General features: G+C 36.2%; 1 protein-coding gene across 1 annotated transcript in view; it reads left to right on the forward strand.

The window, feature by feature from the left end:
* Window positions 1–18,338, forward strand: part of SUCLG2 (succinate-CoA ligase GDP-forming subunit beta) — a 275,148-nt gene that overhangs the window by 171,164 nt on the left and 85,646 nt on the right. The window lies entirely within an intron of this gene.

Below are 18,338 nucleotides of genomic sequence, written 5' to 3' on the forward strand. Positions count from 1 at the left end.
GTGACTGAAGTCCAAAGTCACTCAGCCATGAATTGTCCACAGGTGATTTTTTTGTTAACAGAAGCACCTTGTTTTCATTGGTTAAGTAGGGACATTAGCAGAGGCTCCCTAATCATTTATGAATTCATTTATCCCTCTTTTCTACTCCTTTCTAAGGGAAGAATCATTTTTATTGAAGAGATTTTCAAAGCAATTGAAATCTGTAAATACCATGTACATAATACACAGTTCTTTCAACTGCTTGAACCACAAAATACCCAGAGGACGAGCAACTGTAATAAAATACTGCACATTTAGTGTTGACTGGAATTCAGTGCTGAGCATTAAAGAGAGCCAGGAAGGATTAGATCTACCAGGACAATCATATTGCATTTTCTTTGGAGTATCTTTTCTTAGTGGCTGATCCTGAATTTTAATTTTATTAAAGTACAGAAAGGGAATGAAAAATCACTTGGAAAGCTTTTTTTTTTTTTAAACAATCTCTTAAAAAATGTTGACTTTTCCTATTTTCAAGTGCTGGGAGTATTTAAACTTTTTTGAGATTGGCTGTCATCTTGCGTAGATAAAGGTATGTGGGAGTTATTTTATTTTTCTCATGCTATATCAGGAAAATGAATGCTTGGCTCATCTCACAGTACATTTTCCAAATCTTGAAATTTCAAAGTCAGTTAAAAAGCATAGAAATGTAATGGGTATTTTCAATCCTGGCGTTGTTTCACAGATTTCAGGGAACAGAGGCTAAAAAATAGTATCGATGAATTGATTGGATCTTGCAAGGAAACTGGTTGTAATTTTGGCAGTAATTATTTCAAGTAGAACCCCATCCAGTTGCTCAGACTAGAGATTCCCCAGAGCCCAAAGCTAATTATTTCAAAGGTATTGATTTTCTTGTTAGATATAAGGATTAGTCAGTTGAATACACTAAAACTAAAAATAACAGAAGGTCCATTGTTGTTAAACTTAAATCAAGTGATAGTAGCAACTGGTTGTTTGTTATATGTACAAGCTAATTCTATTGATCAAGTAATAAACATGCTCATTCATGAAAAATATTATGCATTGACATATATTTCCACTCATAACGTCTGCCATGGAGCTGAGACTTATATTTATTTCACTTGACTATTAGTCCAAATGCTGATTTTCATTGGGACCTAACCCAAGTACCTTTATAACTAATGTGTTCCTTATTTGTTTGTAGTATATGTAAAATGAAGTTCCTGTGCCAAACTGTTTAAAACAAGAATTTTTCCAAGATAGCGCACTTTCTAAACTGGATTCCCATGAAAAGTATCATTAAATATTTTATAATTCTCTTATTTTCCAGCTGGGCTTGAGATGAGAGAAAGGTAATAGAGTTTTTTCTGCTGGTGGTAGAATAGATAAGATCTCACCCTCATCATTTTAACTTATAAGATTCTAAACACAGGTGTTCTTAAAATCATAGGGAGTAAAATTGTTTTAGAAAGTAGAAGTAGGATTCTGTGCCAGTCTATAAAGAATTTGAGCACATTTAAAGGAGAAATACTATCAAGAATGTTAGCATTATGTTTTTATTTTCCTGAGTCGTGCTTTTGACTTTTGTTTTTAATTTTGAACTTAAAATTCCAAATGTATAAAAAATGAGTACAACATCATGTGGAGTATGTAGAACATATTGCATAAATGAATTAAAGGAAAAGATGGTTGTTATGAATCTCAACAGTAACCTCTGCTTTGTTGTCCAAAGTTAAGCCAGTCTATTGCCCTCTGGAGGCCTGATTTTGAAAAGCAGTAGCTTATGACTTGTGAAGTCTGTTATCTTGATTTTCCTGTGCTTTCTGGTTTAGGTCCAATAGAGTCCAATATTCAAAGCCTTTTAGGAAGGAAATGTGCTATATAAGCACCAAATACTTGGAAGAGATTCTTAGTGGGGCTCAGGTGCCAGCCAGCCTGGGTTCCAATTCTGTCTTTAACATGTGTTGACTGTGGCACCTTGGGCATGTCATGTAACTTTTATGTGACTTGGTTTCCTATTTTATAAAATAGAGATAGTAATAGTACTTATTACCTCAGAGAGTCACTTCATTGTATGAATTGAGATACATATATTTCCCATTTAAAGGGCAATGATTTCACGTGACAGTACTGTCTAAAAATTTTAATAAACTTTTATTAAAAGAATAGCTTTCATAAAGAACACTGGTCAAACTTACTATCTACATTGTAAGTAGATAGTTCAATGAATTATGACAAAGTGAACATATTTGTGGATCCTCTGACCACATCAAGATATAAGACATTCCCAGTGTTATGGACTGAATATGTTTTCTTATAATTTATATGTTGATATCCTACCCCTCAGTGTGATGGTGTGAGGAGCCCAGGCCTTTGGGCTATAATTAGATCATGAGAGTAGAACCTTCATGGGTGGGATTAGTTCCCTTATGAAAGAGATTCCCAGAGAGCCCTCTCACCCCTTCCTCGGTGTGAGGACATTGCTGGAAGATGGCCACCTGTGTACTAATTAGCGGCCACTGAATGTGCTGGTGACTTGATCTTGGACTTGCCAGCTTCCAGAATTGAGAGAAATGAATGCTTTTCAAACCACCCAGTCCATGGTCATTTGTCACAGCAGTTTGAATGCACTGGGACAGTCACTGTCACAGCAGTGCTTTATACCTCCGCACCATCTCCTTCAACCCTGCTTTCTTCCCAAAGCTAGTACTCTCCTAACTTCTACTGTCAAAGATTTGTATTGCCTGGTTTTGAGCATAATACAAATGGAATCATACAATGTATATACTTTTGTATTTGTCATCTTTCATTTGACTTTTTTTCTCAGATTCAATCATATTTTATGTAGTAGCGGTTCACTTACCCTTATTGCTGTATAGTATTCTGTTGTATAACTTGACAAGAGCTTTTTTATGTCATCTTCTATTGATAGACATTTGTGTGATTCTCATTTTTTACTACTATGAATAATGTTGCTATGAACATAATCATACATGCCATTTGGAGCATATTTTTGTGGTGTATATGCTTGGATGTAGAATTTGTGGGCAATAGGGTATGCATATACTCAGTTTGAATGTGTACTGCCAAACAGTTTTCTAAACATGCCAATTTACATTCTGATAGGCATGTGTGAGAAACCCTCACGAACATTTTTGTTATTCTGGTAGGCATGTGATAGTATTTATTGTGGTTTAATGCCATTCCCTCATAACTAATCAGGATGAACACCTTTTCATGTGTTTATTAGCGACGTGAATATACTCTTTTAATTTCTGTCACCTCACGAATAAAGTAGACATGAAAATAATACCCCAATGCATTGTTTTATCATCATTTAAGATACATGTAAAGTACTTGGCAAACCTTTCTAAAGCATGATGAAAACTTTTAGTTTCTATGCTTTTTTCTTGAGTGTTCATTTTGATTATCATTTAAAGGCTTAGATTTAGAATTATTGAAACAGTGGGGAATAAATGGTTGTCTGCAGAAATGGGAGCTGTCTGAAGCAGTTCATTGATACCAGTGTTACTGCCTGGGTTGTTTTGAAATTGATGAAATGTGTAAGCAGTTTCAGTAGTGTGCAGTGATTCTCCCTCCAGACAGCCAAGGAAACACAGTTTAATAAAGGGAGGATTAAATTCATATTTTGGGAGAACCACAAAATACAGTTTGGTTTAAATTTGAGGAGAGGCCAGCTGGTTTAACTCTGTGGTAAGTACTTGAAAAGTCTTTAGAATTTGAGGCCAAGGATGTAAAACTGCATGCTGTATTTTTGATAAGGGGTTTGTGCAAATGCCATCAGTTGTTATATTTTGAAATTAATAACATACTAATGCCTCCTATATTGTTAATTATCATACAATTAGAGTTTATTTAAAAGCAAAACAAGATCCTCTTTTTCCCTTAAATACATGCTTATCCAGAGGCATGAAACAAAACTCATTTTATCATTTACCACTTATATTTGCTGAAGTACCCTATCTGCAAGGGAATATTTCTTTTGGGAATTAATAGAATTCTTTTAGGGGTTTGTTTTCAGATATAAGGTCCAGTACTTTTTAAACATGAGCATTATTTTTGAAATGATTACTGTGCATTTCTATTCTTACAGGCCAGTTTGAAAACTAATTTTACTTTCATATAGAGTTGAGAAGCAGGCATTCTTTATAGTAATCACCTACCTGATAGCCTAGTCTGAAGAGAGTAAAAATGGTTTTGTGCTTCTGGATCCACAACCTTCATTTGGTTTCACCCCTTGTTTCACATTACCACTGTGCGTACACTGGAACATGGAAAACCATCCTCCCCGTGCTCATTTCTGCTCGCAGGGATTTTCCTATTGTCGTGAATTCATAAATGCTGACATTTGCTTTTCTTTTCCCGATGGCCATTTGACCCAAATTTCCAAGACTGTCTGGCTCTCCATGCCCAACTTACCTGCCAACACTTCCCAGTAAGAGCCAAGTCCTGGCAAAGGCAGTTGTTTATGAATCTCACACATGATCAGTATGTCTGATAGCTACCACATTTTCAAAGCATCTGTAATGTAACACTCTAAATAAATCTATTTTCATGCTCCTTGCTGACATAGTTTCAGAAATAAATAAAAAAATAAGATTTGTACTCTTTGCTCCACTTCTCAATATTCAGATTTTAATGTACCTGACTTTGTTTCATTGTAAGCGATTTAAAGAATTTAACAGATTTTGGGATATTTTAGTAAAATTTTATGATTAATCTCAGCATGCTCAATAATTCATTATGAATCCTATATGGAGAGGCCTTTGTAGACTGTTAAAGAGAAATGGACCACTAGTCAAGTTGTAATATCATATAGGTTGGAAATAATATCTACTTTATTAAATGTTAGGAATTTTTTTATTCTTAATTTTATTGCATTGAGAAAGGAAGTAGTTGACCTTAGCAATTAGAAAATATAGAAAATAGTGTATATCCTAACAAGTTGAACAAATAATAGCTGAGATTAATGTCAGTCATCTCTGAATCTTAAGAATAATCTTAGGATGGTTGAATGATCAAGGCATGTGAAGGTTTTACTACTTTTATTTTTGAGGTATTGTTTTAGAATCCAGGGGCTACCCTGTTGGCTCAGACAGTAAAGAATCCATCTGCAATGCAGAAGACTTGGGTTTGATCCCTGGGTCAGGCAGATCCCCTGGAGAAGAGAATGGCTACCCACTCCAATATTCTTGCCTGAAAAGTTCTAGAGACAGAGGAACCTGACAGGTTACAGTCCATGGGGTCGCAGAGAGTCTGACATTACTGAGTGACTGTCACATTTAGAGTCCAAATTGCCCGGTAGAGGAAATCACTGGATGTGGAGAGTGAACTGAGTAAAATTATTCTGGAGAACAAGGTTAAGAACCTTTGAACTGTGAATACCTCTGGTTCCTCTGCTCTGCAGAAGTGAACTGTAGTCTGGTGGGATGAGCCCCAATGGGTTCAGGAGACTGAAGACACTGAATCCTCTTTCTTCTTCCTGTCATGCCGTGCGCCCCCACCCTGCCCCCCACTGCCAGAGAATTGGGAGTTACTGTCTCATTGTCTACTTCCTAAATGAGTAGCATGTCCATGTGGGCTTGCTGAAGAAATCGGCTTGACTTGGAGTGGATTTCTATGTAGTATGCCTTTTCCCCTAATTATTGAATTAGGGAAACATAAAACAGAAAAGTACAGAAATACACTAAATTTTATATATGTAAATGTCTTGATGAATAATATAGCATTTTTTACAAAACTATTTTCAGTAATATATAACTATTGTATAGTCTTTTCACTTTTTATGTGCTTTTTGCGTGTCTTAGTACAGTACTCAACAACATTTTCAGTGGCTAAACAGTGTACACTTGTATAGATATATGTTTACCTAAATAGTCCTCTGTTTGGTATTCAGGGTGTTTCCAACTTAATATAATGCCGCTGTGAACCCCCATATATTCATAGCTTTAGAAACAGGTGAGATTTATTTACGTAAGATGAACTTACAGAAGTATGAAGATGATTTGAGAGAATGGCACTGAAACGTGTATAATATCATATATGAAACGAGTTGCCAGTCCAGGTTCTATGCATGATACTGGATGCTTGGGGCTGGTGCACTGGGACCACCCAGAGGGATGGTATGGGGAGGGAGGAGGGAGGAGGGTTCAGGATGGGGAACACGTGTATACCTGTGGCGGATTCATGTTGATATATGGCAAAACCAATACAATATTGTAAAGTTAAAAAATAAAAAAATTCAAAAAGAAGTATGAAGGTAAAGATGAATGCAGAGGTTAAGTTTTTCACACTTACTGCCAAATTATCTCAGTATTAGTTGAAGGAACATAGAGAGTTTTCATCAAATAAGTTTTCTTACATCCTGGCCATTGTTACTGTGACTCTTTACTGTCATGAGAAGTAACATTTTAAATTATTTTTCTTTTATTGAGTATTTTTATCACTTTTGTTATGATCTGCCTATTAATATATTTTGCCCAATTTTCCATTGTGATGTCACTCTTTTTCACATTTAAAATACAGGCATGTGTGCAGTTTTGAAAATCAAAGGAATGGGCTCTTTTATATATCTTGCCACACTTTTTTTCCATGTCTTTGAATTGGTCTATATAAATTTTTATTATTTCATTATATGTATGTCCTCCTGAAATAATATGAAGTGAGGCCATTTAATGCATGTTTTTGGGGGCTATTATTTACTTAGTTTTTCATGAAACTTTTAGTAAGTCTTTTTAAATTTGTTGCTTCTTGAATCACCATATTAAGGTACAGTTGTAAGTGGAAGCATGGTACTCCCAATCCCTCCAAATGTGACTTAAGGCAGGATGAATGTTGTGATTAAAATGGCATAGTTCTCTAGTTCTTAATAAGATTCTTAGTTATTTTCAAGGAATGTTTTTCAAAATATTGAAGGAATTTCATTGTAACCTAATATGCATTTTTTTCAACCAGGATTCTTCGTACAGTTGATCCCACTATTTGCAGGTTCAATATTTGCAAATTTGCATATGTGCTAAACTTTATTTGTGATCTTCTAATCAGTACTCAGTGCTTTTTTCACAGTTCTTTGCAAAAATACACAGAATTTGAAAAATTTTAGTTATGTGGTACACTGTTCTCAGTGAATGTCAAACAAGTCAGCATTTTCCTTTCTTATTTCAGTGCTCCTACAGTAAACAAGTGTCATTTTCATAATGTATTTAGTGCCCCATTTTCATGTTTTTTTTTGTCCTTTTTGGTGTGTGATTTTACTGTTTAAAACAGACCCACATGTAGTGCTAAAATACTGTCTAGTGTGACCTGCCTTATAGAGAAAATACAACTTACATAAGGTTTCTTGAGCCATGATTTACAATGTTGTTGGCCAAAGTTACACAAAAAACAAGGTTATATATTGAAAGGTTGACAAAAATGTGACCAAAGGCTCTCAGGAACCTAACCCTATATTTCCCCTAGGAGCAATGGTTCAGTATTCACTAATTCAGTGTTCACTGCAACTTTAGACCATATTGCTCTGAATAATGTGAATTGCCTTTATAAAGTTTTAGATAATTAAGACAGCTCTTCAGAATTATTTGCTAGAGACCCTCCATTTTATCTTTTCTAAGAAAGGACATTTAGGAACTCCTACTATAAAGTAAAACAAAAAACAAAATCTTTTCATAATTTGCATTTATATGTTTCCTAAGGGAAGTATTTTGATTATGAGAAACTTTGAAATGTGTCATAAATGACTTTTGAGACATAGCAGCTTTATAACTTTGGATTAAGTGAATAAACCTTGAGAACATTTTAATTTAGTTTTCACGTTTCAGGTAAGGTGATTTCCTTACCTGTTTAAATCCCTTCACTTTATGCTTTTTGAAAGTTTTCTTTACATTTACAAAATTGATCATTTTTTACTTTTATAAATTTACCTTTCCTACTTAAAGTATAAAATTAAAAAAAAAATGCCCCTAACTTTATTTCTATAACAGAACTGCTGTTACAGTTTGTTAAATTTTCTTCCAGCATTATCTATGCCTATCTTCTGTATAAGGTTATAACTAGAATGTTCTTCCTTTTGATGGCTTCTTTTTTATTAGTCCAATACTACATGATAAACATATTCTCATGTTATTAGTTGGTCTCTCTGCCCATGAATTTTACTAGCAATATTAATAATCAGCTTATTAAAGCTTCTTTTTACTTTAAAGATAATTTAAAGAAGCATTCTATTCAAAATCTTTTTCAGAACCTATATGAACTTTGTAAATCATATTTGCTAAATCAGAGTAAAGTATCATTGTAAATGCAATAGTAAAAAGCATAAAAAGCTTTATGGTACAAAACAAATTTTTATAATATCAAAAAAGAGAATTAGTATAATCCAAAACCACATTGGATACCTGTTCAGTGTTCTGTGCAATTACTACTTTCATGCACTGCTAATTTGAGTTTAATTATTTCAGAATTAATGGTGAATTGTTCATTAATATTTGATACAGTCATTCTGAATTGCCTGGACTTGAAATAACCTAAAAATCCTAGAGGTAGCCTAATGCCCTTTCCTGTTTACTCAGTTCAATATCTTCCTGATCTGCTTGCATGTATGCTCAGTCATGTCTGACTCTTTGTGACCCCATGGACTGTAAAGCCTGCTAGGCTCCTCTGTCAAGGGAATTTTCCAGGCAAAAATACTGGAGTGGGTTGCCATTTCGTACTCCAAGGGATTTTTCTCGAACCCACATTTCTTGCATCTCTTGTCTCCTGCATTGGCAGGTGAATTCATTACCGCTGCACTTTACAATGAGTCTTTTTAGCTTCCTGATATCTTCATGTTATGTACAATTTAATAAGATGAAAGGGAGTTAAGAATGAGACTTGGTAGAAGTAGGAAAATAAACTCACCTTTATCTTTTAGTGCTTTTTTGGGGGGGGGGGCAGGATTCCCTAATGAATTATTTTGCTTAAGAACTTCCATGAGAATCCATTGATTTCTATTTGCATTCTCTGTAAAGGAATAAGACACCTCAGGCAAACTTCTAAAATAGGTGTTTTTTAAAATCTTTATCACCCTCATCACATATCACATTGGTGATAATTTGTCCCAATTTCCCTTTTCTATATGATATTTACAGTTATAGTTCTCACCAGTCAATAATCTCCTTTATTCATTCATTTCTCTTAGGTCTCATAAAATTACCTTGAAATATTCTTTTTTCCCCCTCCCACTTCTTACTGATTATGCAGTAAACTTTCCATTTGCTCATATTCTTTATAAATAGCTAAAAATACAGTCTCCTTGAGTTTTTTTTCAGTCCATAGTTTTGTTCAACTATTATTATATTTTCATTATTTCTAGCCACCCATCTCATGTGTAGAACATAGTAAGTTCTCCAAAAATGTATTTTCAGAGCAAGTTCATATCGACAATTCATATTTGTTTCCATATGCATCATCTAGCCAGATGTTCTCAGTCTGAAAGAAGAGCATAATGAATCAATGAGTTGTCTTTCTGAAATAATTCATTTCCTAAACTGGATGTTAATGTCGTGTGCTTGGTGAGACTTTAATCAGAAAGGGCTGCCTGATAAGGACCATAATCTAGAACTAGACTTTGTCCTACAAGATCAAGTAAATGATGGAAGGAAGGAACTCATTTCAGAGGGTGGGAATGAGGCTTTATCCAGCTGCCAGATGCAGGAGAATAGTTGGTTTTACAGGGAAGATTGTGAGGGTGGGTAGCAGATCTTACCTGAAAGCAGCATGTTAGTAGAAGACAACAAGAGTACAAACATAGGGAGGCAATTCCTAAGTAGTATTTAAGGTGTTCTATTAACAGGTAGCTATTTCCACAGTTCACAGGCCATAGTGCAGGGATCAGATGCCATTCATGCACAATACCTTTTAAATAGAAGCTTGGTTGTAGGGAGACTAGCCTACCAGGCACATAGCTAAGGCAAGAACTCAGCTAGAAGTACAAGTCAGAATGTCAACCATGAGGTTGGCAAAGGCTCATCCAACAGTAAGAGTGACTTTATTGAAGAGGGAGATATCCCCAGCCTGTTGGAAGCAGGTCTTCAAAGATCCCTTCTGAAGTCAAGACTTGTTCCTAAGACCGTAGAATGACTAAGCTGGACTGTTCAGAAATGTCAGCCAAACAGGAATATACTGTGTCTACATTGGGGGTGGAGGAGAGAAGGGATTTTGTACTCTGATAATCCAGATGGAGATATCTTATGGTTTAAAGCAAGTATCCCACCAAAAGCAATTGACATTTCAGCAAAATTATTTCAGGTTAAAACAGAAAAAAAGGGAATATATTGTGTCTATGTGCCAGGCATTCCTCTGGGCACTAAAGATAACGTAGTTATTGAAACAGAGTCTTACTTTCTTGGAGCTGCCATTTTAGAGGTAATAAATAGATAAGTGAGTGAATTCACAGCCCAATGAATGAATAAGTCCATAATATAGAGCAAATACCTTATATATTATGTGATGATATTCAACTAATTTGAAAAATAAAATTGAAAGGGTGCCCTGAAAATGCTAGGAGGTTTTTTTTTTTTTTTTTTTTTTTAATAGATTGATAGGTTTGTCCAAGAAAGCCTCTAGGTACATTTACCTTGGAGAACAAAATGCTGTAGCTGTTACATGAGTTGTGATCTAGGTTTGTGATGATGTATTTGCTGCTAAAGAGGGAGGCTCTTCTGCATCTACATCCATTGGAGTTGCCCTCCTTTCCTTTATCTTTACTCACTACTTCTTTGCCAAAGTGTTCTAATCAACATTTCTTGCTTTATTATGGATCTAAAACAAGATTTTGTTCACTTGAATAGTTTATGCTGCAACTTTAATAATTTGGGTGGCAACTCTCTTGCAATTAGAGGTCCTTTGTGAACATCGATTGATATTTTATCTACATGTCTAGGACCCTCTCCTGGGATGCTCTTTTTACCACCTTTGAGGTCTTATGAAGAAGAGCACTTCGAACACATGTATTAGTTAGCATTCCCAATGGACAGCTGGCACAAATCCTAGTTAATTATTTTTCTTCCAGCTTATCTGTGAGTTCTTTCATTAATCGTTACATGTAAGCATTCTGGACACATTCCTTTTTTCTCAGTTAGAGCTCCAGTAGAATATTTTTTGAGCACACATTTAGGTGTCTGCTCAGAGGCCTTAGGATCATAAACTGTGAACAGAAAATCCATTTGGAGCTTTAACTCATGACATTCTAGATTCACTTGCTCGTTAATCCCAAGCAGTACATTTTGAGAAGAGAAGGAGACTTAAGTGACTTAGAATCTTCACTATGTCAGTATGGTCCAAGAATATTGGCACTTGGGTAGTAGTGTGGCAGGGAAACGTCCAACTCATACTGTATTTAGATGATTTCAGATGTTTTTCTGTGTTTTGTAATCTGTGATTAGTTGTTTTACTTTATAAATGGAGCTTCTTCATGAAGATGAATTTCCAGATAGCTAATCCAAATGCTCACAGTGTTAAGCATGTTCCAAAGAAGAGATGTTTGATACTCAAATGAGGAGAGTAAAAGAAGCAAAGCTAAAAAATAAAAAAGCCAAGAAACATGAAAAGATGTTTTACTGAAAGAATAGATTCAGTCATTCCATTTTTTATCTCCAAGTATAGCATTAAAACATTACCTATTGAAAGGTGTATCAGTTTATCAAACAATGCATAATATCTTAGGAAGGATAACTGGACAGAAATTAGAGCCTCATCATCATAAAAAAAATCTATTATTCTTTTCCCATCATGTTTTCTCATGATTCTTTTTCTTGTTCCTTTAAGGATTCTTTTCCTGTTCCCTGTGGTCTTGGGAATGCCATCAAATTCAGTGCCTCCTCTGATGCTCTTTGTCTCTGCTGGGATCCTCTCTTCCCTACTCCTGCCCATGGGGTATCCTTAACTAGGAGTAGGCCACTTGCTTTGCTGAATCCCTGAAAGCAGAGAAGTGATACCCTAGCACAGGCCCCTCAGTCTAATCAGCTTTCCTCCTAAAACTCATGGAAAAGGCCATCTGTCTCTGGGATCATGAATGAAAACAATGTGGCTGGAATTGTGGTGTGCCCTCCCACCTGGTAAAAGTCTGAGTAAGATTCAGGAGCAAACCTTCATGATGGAGACTCCCTCGGCCTTAGGACCTAATTCCTACATAGCCTGTTTTCTGTAACTCAGTGATTCTCAAAGTGGTTGACTCAGCGGAAGTAGTGTCACCTAGAACCTTTTTAGAAATGTAAATTCTTGGTCCCATTCAAGCCTGTTGTATCAAAAACTCTGGGGTGGGGCCCAGTACTGTGTTTTAATAAGTCTTTCTGGTGATTTTCATGTTTCCCTAAATTTGAGAATGATGACTATTATGATTCTGCAGCTTCTCTTTACTTCTTTGAGCTGCTCGCCCTTTCCTAGCTATGGGCCAAATCATTTTTTCCCCCCTTTGAATTAGATTTCATTTTATGACACTGACAACCAGCAAGTCTGCTTAATATACCATACCTTTAAAATTCTCACCAGACTTGAGAGCTTGTCCCAGAATTCTCTTGTGCCATATATTGGCCCTGGGCCCATTTCTGTTAACACTTCTATTTAGTTCTTTCCCCATGCACTCTACACCCCCATGTATTTTAACTTTTTAGCCTCTTATTTTTATGTCAGAATCTATGTGAAACTCAGAGAAATTTTATCAGTCCTAAAGTGACTTTTCTATCCAAATGAGCATTAAGGATAATCTCCTAGTTGACAGGTAAAATTCATCAACTGGGATTGTAAATGCATTTTTCTGAAAATCAACTCCCTTGTGGAGAACTTTTCTTTCTCTTCTCTCTGAGAGTAGAATACAGCAACAAGTTGTGTAATTTTCAAGTGACTTTCTATAAACTTTATGAAATCACCTAATCTTGAGCTCAGTCATTGAAGAAAATCTAATTCATTTTTGTCCCGATTAAGTTACCATCAGCTACTTCTTTTCACAAGAGATTTCCTTTCCTATTATTGTTCTTTGTGCCTTTAATCTCTCTTGGTACTTTTCTTCTTCTCTCTTGATTTGTAAGTGTTTTGTTGTGATTCAGTCTTCTGTCTATTCTTGTTACAAAATACAACCTTCATTTGCTGTATGGGTTCCTAGTGCTCTTTGGGGAAAAGGGAAATGGTCAGATCTTTCAGTATTTGACAAAATTGTAATGTAGAGTGTTTCAAGATGGAGATGTTGAATCGAGTTTTATGTTTAGTCAAGAAAATGGATCCATGATGGAATGTGACATGAGGAAGGTCTTTACTGAGTTTTCTTTTGGTTTACATGGGATGTGAAAAAAGTCACTTCAAACTACGATATAATGTTGCTGTATCTTGATGTCTCTTTGTGAAAACTCCTTTTACAAAAATTCTTTGATCAGAGAATAGGCATATAACTTTTCCATACCATTGGATAAATCATCTTTATGTCAACCATCTTTGGAGAATTGAAATTTACCTGCTTTTTAAAAAAATTTGTATGTTCAACGTCATGGTGAAACCTTGTTGCTGATTCTTCCACCCATAAAGTTGTCACCATGAGTGCTTATGTTATTGAGTGTTCATGTTTCTCTTAGAGAGTGGATTAGGCAATAAATGGGGTAAGAAATGGCCTTCCTTAGACAAGAAATGGGCTTCCTTGGTGGTTCAGTTGCTAAAGAATCCATCTGCCATTCAGGAGACCGCCTGCAATGCGGTCTGCCATTCAGAATCCACCTACCATTCAGGAGACCTGGGTTGGATTCCTGGGTCAGAAAGATCCCCTGGAGAAAGAAATGGCAACCCACTCCAGTATTCTGGCCTGGGAAATCCCATGGACAGAGGAGGAACCTGGTAGCCTACAGTCCATGAGGTCGCAAAAGTCAGACATGACATAGTGACTAAACCACCACCAACAGGTCATGAGCTAAGTTTTATTCCTCTTTATGATTCCCATATATCTCTAGCTCACTGCAACCACTACATGGTGGAGTCACAATCCATGTACAGGTGAGGCTCTAAAGACAGTTCATAAGGCAAAAAATACAATCAAAATTAGCTTTGAAAGTCCTTTAAGTTACCCGTATATCTTAATATCTGTAAGCACTAGAGTCCCTGTAGTGTGGTGAAATGCCCATCCATTGAGCATTTGGGAGTGAGCAATGAATCTCAGTCCCTCCCATCTCCCTCAGGGACTCAGGTCCTTTGAATGAAATGGCAGTGGGGTCACCCACTAGATTTTACTCATGGATTTCAACTCTTTCTCACTTACTTATTCTATCCCCATGCCTGTAAAGGCAGATTCATATAAATTAAATGTGTTTATGATGTGACTTTTTGGTGTATGAGATGAGATTAAACAAGCTGGGGAAGGTATGAAGAGAGAAGTGAAAAACAAGAGCCAAGAAGTTGTTTCAGGGTGTTCTTGTCAAGCATGTTAAACCCAACTAGAAGGGTCATCTGTGTGGTCATTAAGAGCTTATACTTGATCAGCAGACAGAGTTCAACTGAGATTCAGTTCTGTCAGTTCCCAGCTGTGTGACCTTGGGCAAACTGATTCACCTTTCTGTGCTTGCCATTTAATCCATAAAGTGAGGTTGATAATCTGTGGTACTAGATGAAATAACACATGAAGTACTTTTAGCCTGGAACTTTCGGCAGTCATTCCATGAGGGCAGTGCCAGTGGTGGCTATCCTCAGGCAGTGGTTGCTATGGTGGTCATTAATATAATGGGGTAGTTGGCCCCTATTATGTAGATGAATTCCATCAGAATCACTTGGAATGGAGACGGACTGAGGCTGCAGGAATTTTTAAGTTCTCCTCGTGAGTCCACAGTGCATACAATTTTAGAAAGAATGATGGAGAAGGCAGTGTTGTGGGAATGTGAGCTAACTAGCAGATACAAGGGAGTTTGAGTGCATTTTCAGATTCAGGAATCATTCAGGAATGATAAGAAGTTGTTCTGGTCTTAGAAGCCTCTTTAAGTTAATCCCAAGAAAATGCCCTTGACTATTCCGTAAGACTAAATTCAGAGCTAGAACCAGTTACCCCGGATTTTCTGAGCTTAGTATTATTTATAATAACCCCCCCCCCCCCCCCCCCCCGCCAATAAAAATAGCCATCAGTTTCAGTTTTCTCTCTTTTTGTTTCCATTGCTAAAGCTTCCAAACATACTGGCTCATACCATCTGAAGTCATCAGGTTTAGTGAATAGTCTAGCTTGATGGCTACATTGCTTAGAAGAATGTTATGAGGCAAACCTGGTCCCTTATGTGAATGTGGACATGACTCTTGATCTCTTAGAATCAATAAAACATTTAGGGTTAAAATTGGATTTATAAAGTATGTATAAATAAATACACATAAATTGAATCCCATTGAAATCAAGTAAATGGGCAAAATGACCTTTGCATTGAGACAGAGGGAGAAAATGTATATTCAAGTTACATAGTTCTCAGGGAGATTTTTCTGTACCATAATCATTGAAGTTATCCTTCCAGACAGTATTTGTGTTTTTTAACTATGTGGACTTTTAAAATGGAAAAAAAGCCTATTATAAAGGAGTAGATGAAGGCAGTGCATGTGCACAGCATATCAGAGTTGGTGATGGACCTGGAATAAGGCTTCCTTTGTGGCTCAATGGTAAAGAATCTGCCTACCAATGCAGAAGATGTAGATTCCATTCTTAGGTCAGGAAGATCCCCTGGAGAAGGAAATGGCAGCTCACTCCCATATTCTTGCCTGGGAAATTGCATGGACATTGGAGCCTGGTGGACTACAGTCCATGTGGTCCTGAGAGAGCTGGACACAAGAGATTAAACAACAAGAAAACAGCAAACAGAGGGAAGCAGTGCGTTGGCACAGCATATCAAAGTTGGTGATGGACTTGGAATAATTCATGCTTAGCAAATCACTTAATGCAAAGATTTTGGACCAGAGGCCTGTCTTTTTATTACAGATTTATAATAGGACAAATTGCAGTGAGCTGGCAAGTTCCAGGACCTCCTTGGAATTGCTGGTTCCCACTGCTTTCTGTTGGTCATTCTCTTGAACTCTTCTCTGGGGGACAGTGCTCTCTTAATTGTGGCAGATTCACCTTTATCAGAACTTGCAAGTCCAAAGCTTCTGTGACATGGAAGAGAAACTCAAAAAATGTTTCTCTTCCCACTGTTAAAAGGATGAAAAATAACTCAGTTTTGGTATTTACATATGAAAGATATTTTCATTGGTGAGTTCTTAATGTCTGAAGTTAGCTATTGTTGGTATTATTTTTCTTCTTTCTCTTTGACTAATATACAGTAGACTTAACTAAATTCTCATGTTCTGTCAGGGGTTCATTTCCAACCCATGACTTCGGCGCTCAAGGTAATAGTCTCAAAGATGTTTTGTCCATTATGCATCCCATTTACTTCCATAGCACTAATGCAAACAGCATGAGTATTAGGACTTTAGTACTTGTGTTTTTATTCACTGCTTGGTGGCACACTTCCTCCTTTTCCAGCTCTCATCTTTTCAGACCTGGAAAGGAATAGTGTTTGGCACTGGGTGTGCTTGCCTTGTTACTGTCAAGGGTGAGCAAGTCTGAGGACAGGGAAGGCAGAGCTCATTATGTGTGAGTTTTAAGGAACACAGAGCTCAAAAGAGATGAAGTTCCAATCCACAAGCCCCTATCTCTTACCCTTCCTAGGCCTGGGATAGGGCTTTCCTGAGGGAGAAATCTCGCAAGTGGAAAAGGACCCAAGAACTGCGAATGACCTGGATGCTTGCATGAGGGCATCAAAACAAAGAAACAGACATATAGTAAAGGTAAATTAAAGGACACCTACATTAAGCCAGTAAAATCTTGTGTTTAAATTTGATTTTAAGAGAATCTTCTTTAAAAATCTGTTTTAAAACTTTCTATGTAACAGTATTTTAGAATTGGGTGAGACCTTCTAAATATGATAAAAGCAGTATCTTAAGGCGAGTTAAATTTGAGCAAATATAGGATGATTTGGCATGTTTTCCTGAAAGGGAGCCAAACCTGTTATAGTCACCCAGCAAATCAAGTCTTGCTTCATCTTTGTTAGCTTAGTTAGAAATCAATCTTAGTTAGGAATCATCTTAGTTTTAGAAATCAATAGAAAGAGACCAGTAAAACCATAGCAAATAAGCTGCCTGTTTGGGCTTTGTTTTGAGATATTGCAACACAACATTCCTGTCTTCAGTGTAGAGAAAATATAAATTCTAAGAATTTTAGTTTTCAACACTTCACAAATCTCTCATAATTTCTTTGGGCCATGTAGTCTTAAAATGTTGCCATTTTCTGTCATTAAGGATGTCAGCAGTAGCCCCCTTTAGAGACGAGCATACAGGCCTGACAGTCACTATGGACTCTTGTTCCATTTACTTTGTTCCAATTACAAATGGTTATAACTAAACGCCATTCACAACTTTAATGTGCTTAGCAAGTCCAGACTGGTCCCGCCGCTACTCAGAAATTTATTCTGTAGAAAACAGCCTTATGTCTTTTCCATACAAAATCTTTTTAAAATGAAGTTGGGTCAAAACTCAAAACTCACCCCCAAATAAAATGTGCAATGTCTGTTCTTACACAGTTTGTACTTTGTAGTTAAGGTTCTTAATGAGCACCTGGGAACTTGGTGTAGAAGGCTTTTTCTTTTTGTAAACAATGTTTAAAACATACCTTTTAACAGTCATTCTTTTTGGAGTCATAAATTAATTTACACATCACTAATACTTTTTTAAAAAGCTTGAATTAAGTGTCTGAGAGATTTATTTCATTTTCTAAATAACTGTTCCATAGTTTAATCTGTGGTCAGTATGGAGTATTTGGAATACAGAAAAGCACACAAAATAAAATAAAATCACTCATGATATCTTAGCTCAGAGATAGCTATTATTTAAATTTGGCCTGTCTGCTTCCAGTGTTTTCTTTTTACTTCTTGTGTAAATACGTACATATTTTAAATTAAATTGGAGTCATACTGCTTTTTCCACATAATAGTATACTGAAATCATTTTACCACATTATTAATTTTTTTCCTACCACAAGAATTTTAACGTGTGTTATATTCCATTGTGTGAATATATCCTTATATTTTTAGACCTTTCCCTATTAAAACATTTAGCCAGTTTCCTATTTTTTGATGTCACCATAATGTGATCATCTTTTATAATTTTGTGGTATTATTTTGTGCATGGAATTGGAATTACAGTGTCCTTTTCTTCCCCTTCAGAGACATGGGACTATATTAAATATATTTTTAAAATTAATTATTTATGTTTGTGCTGGATCTTTGTTGCTGTGCTGGCTTTTCTCT

The sequence above is a fragment of the Bos taurus genome, chromosome 22, assembly GCF_002263795.3.
Source record: "Bos taurus isolate L1 Dominette 01449 registration number 42190680 breed Hereford chromosome 22, ARS-UCD2.0, whole genome shotgun sequence".
Taxonomy (NCBI): domain Eukaryota; kingdom Metazoa; phylum Chordata; class Mammalia; order Artiodactyla; family Bovidae; genus Bos; species Bos taurus.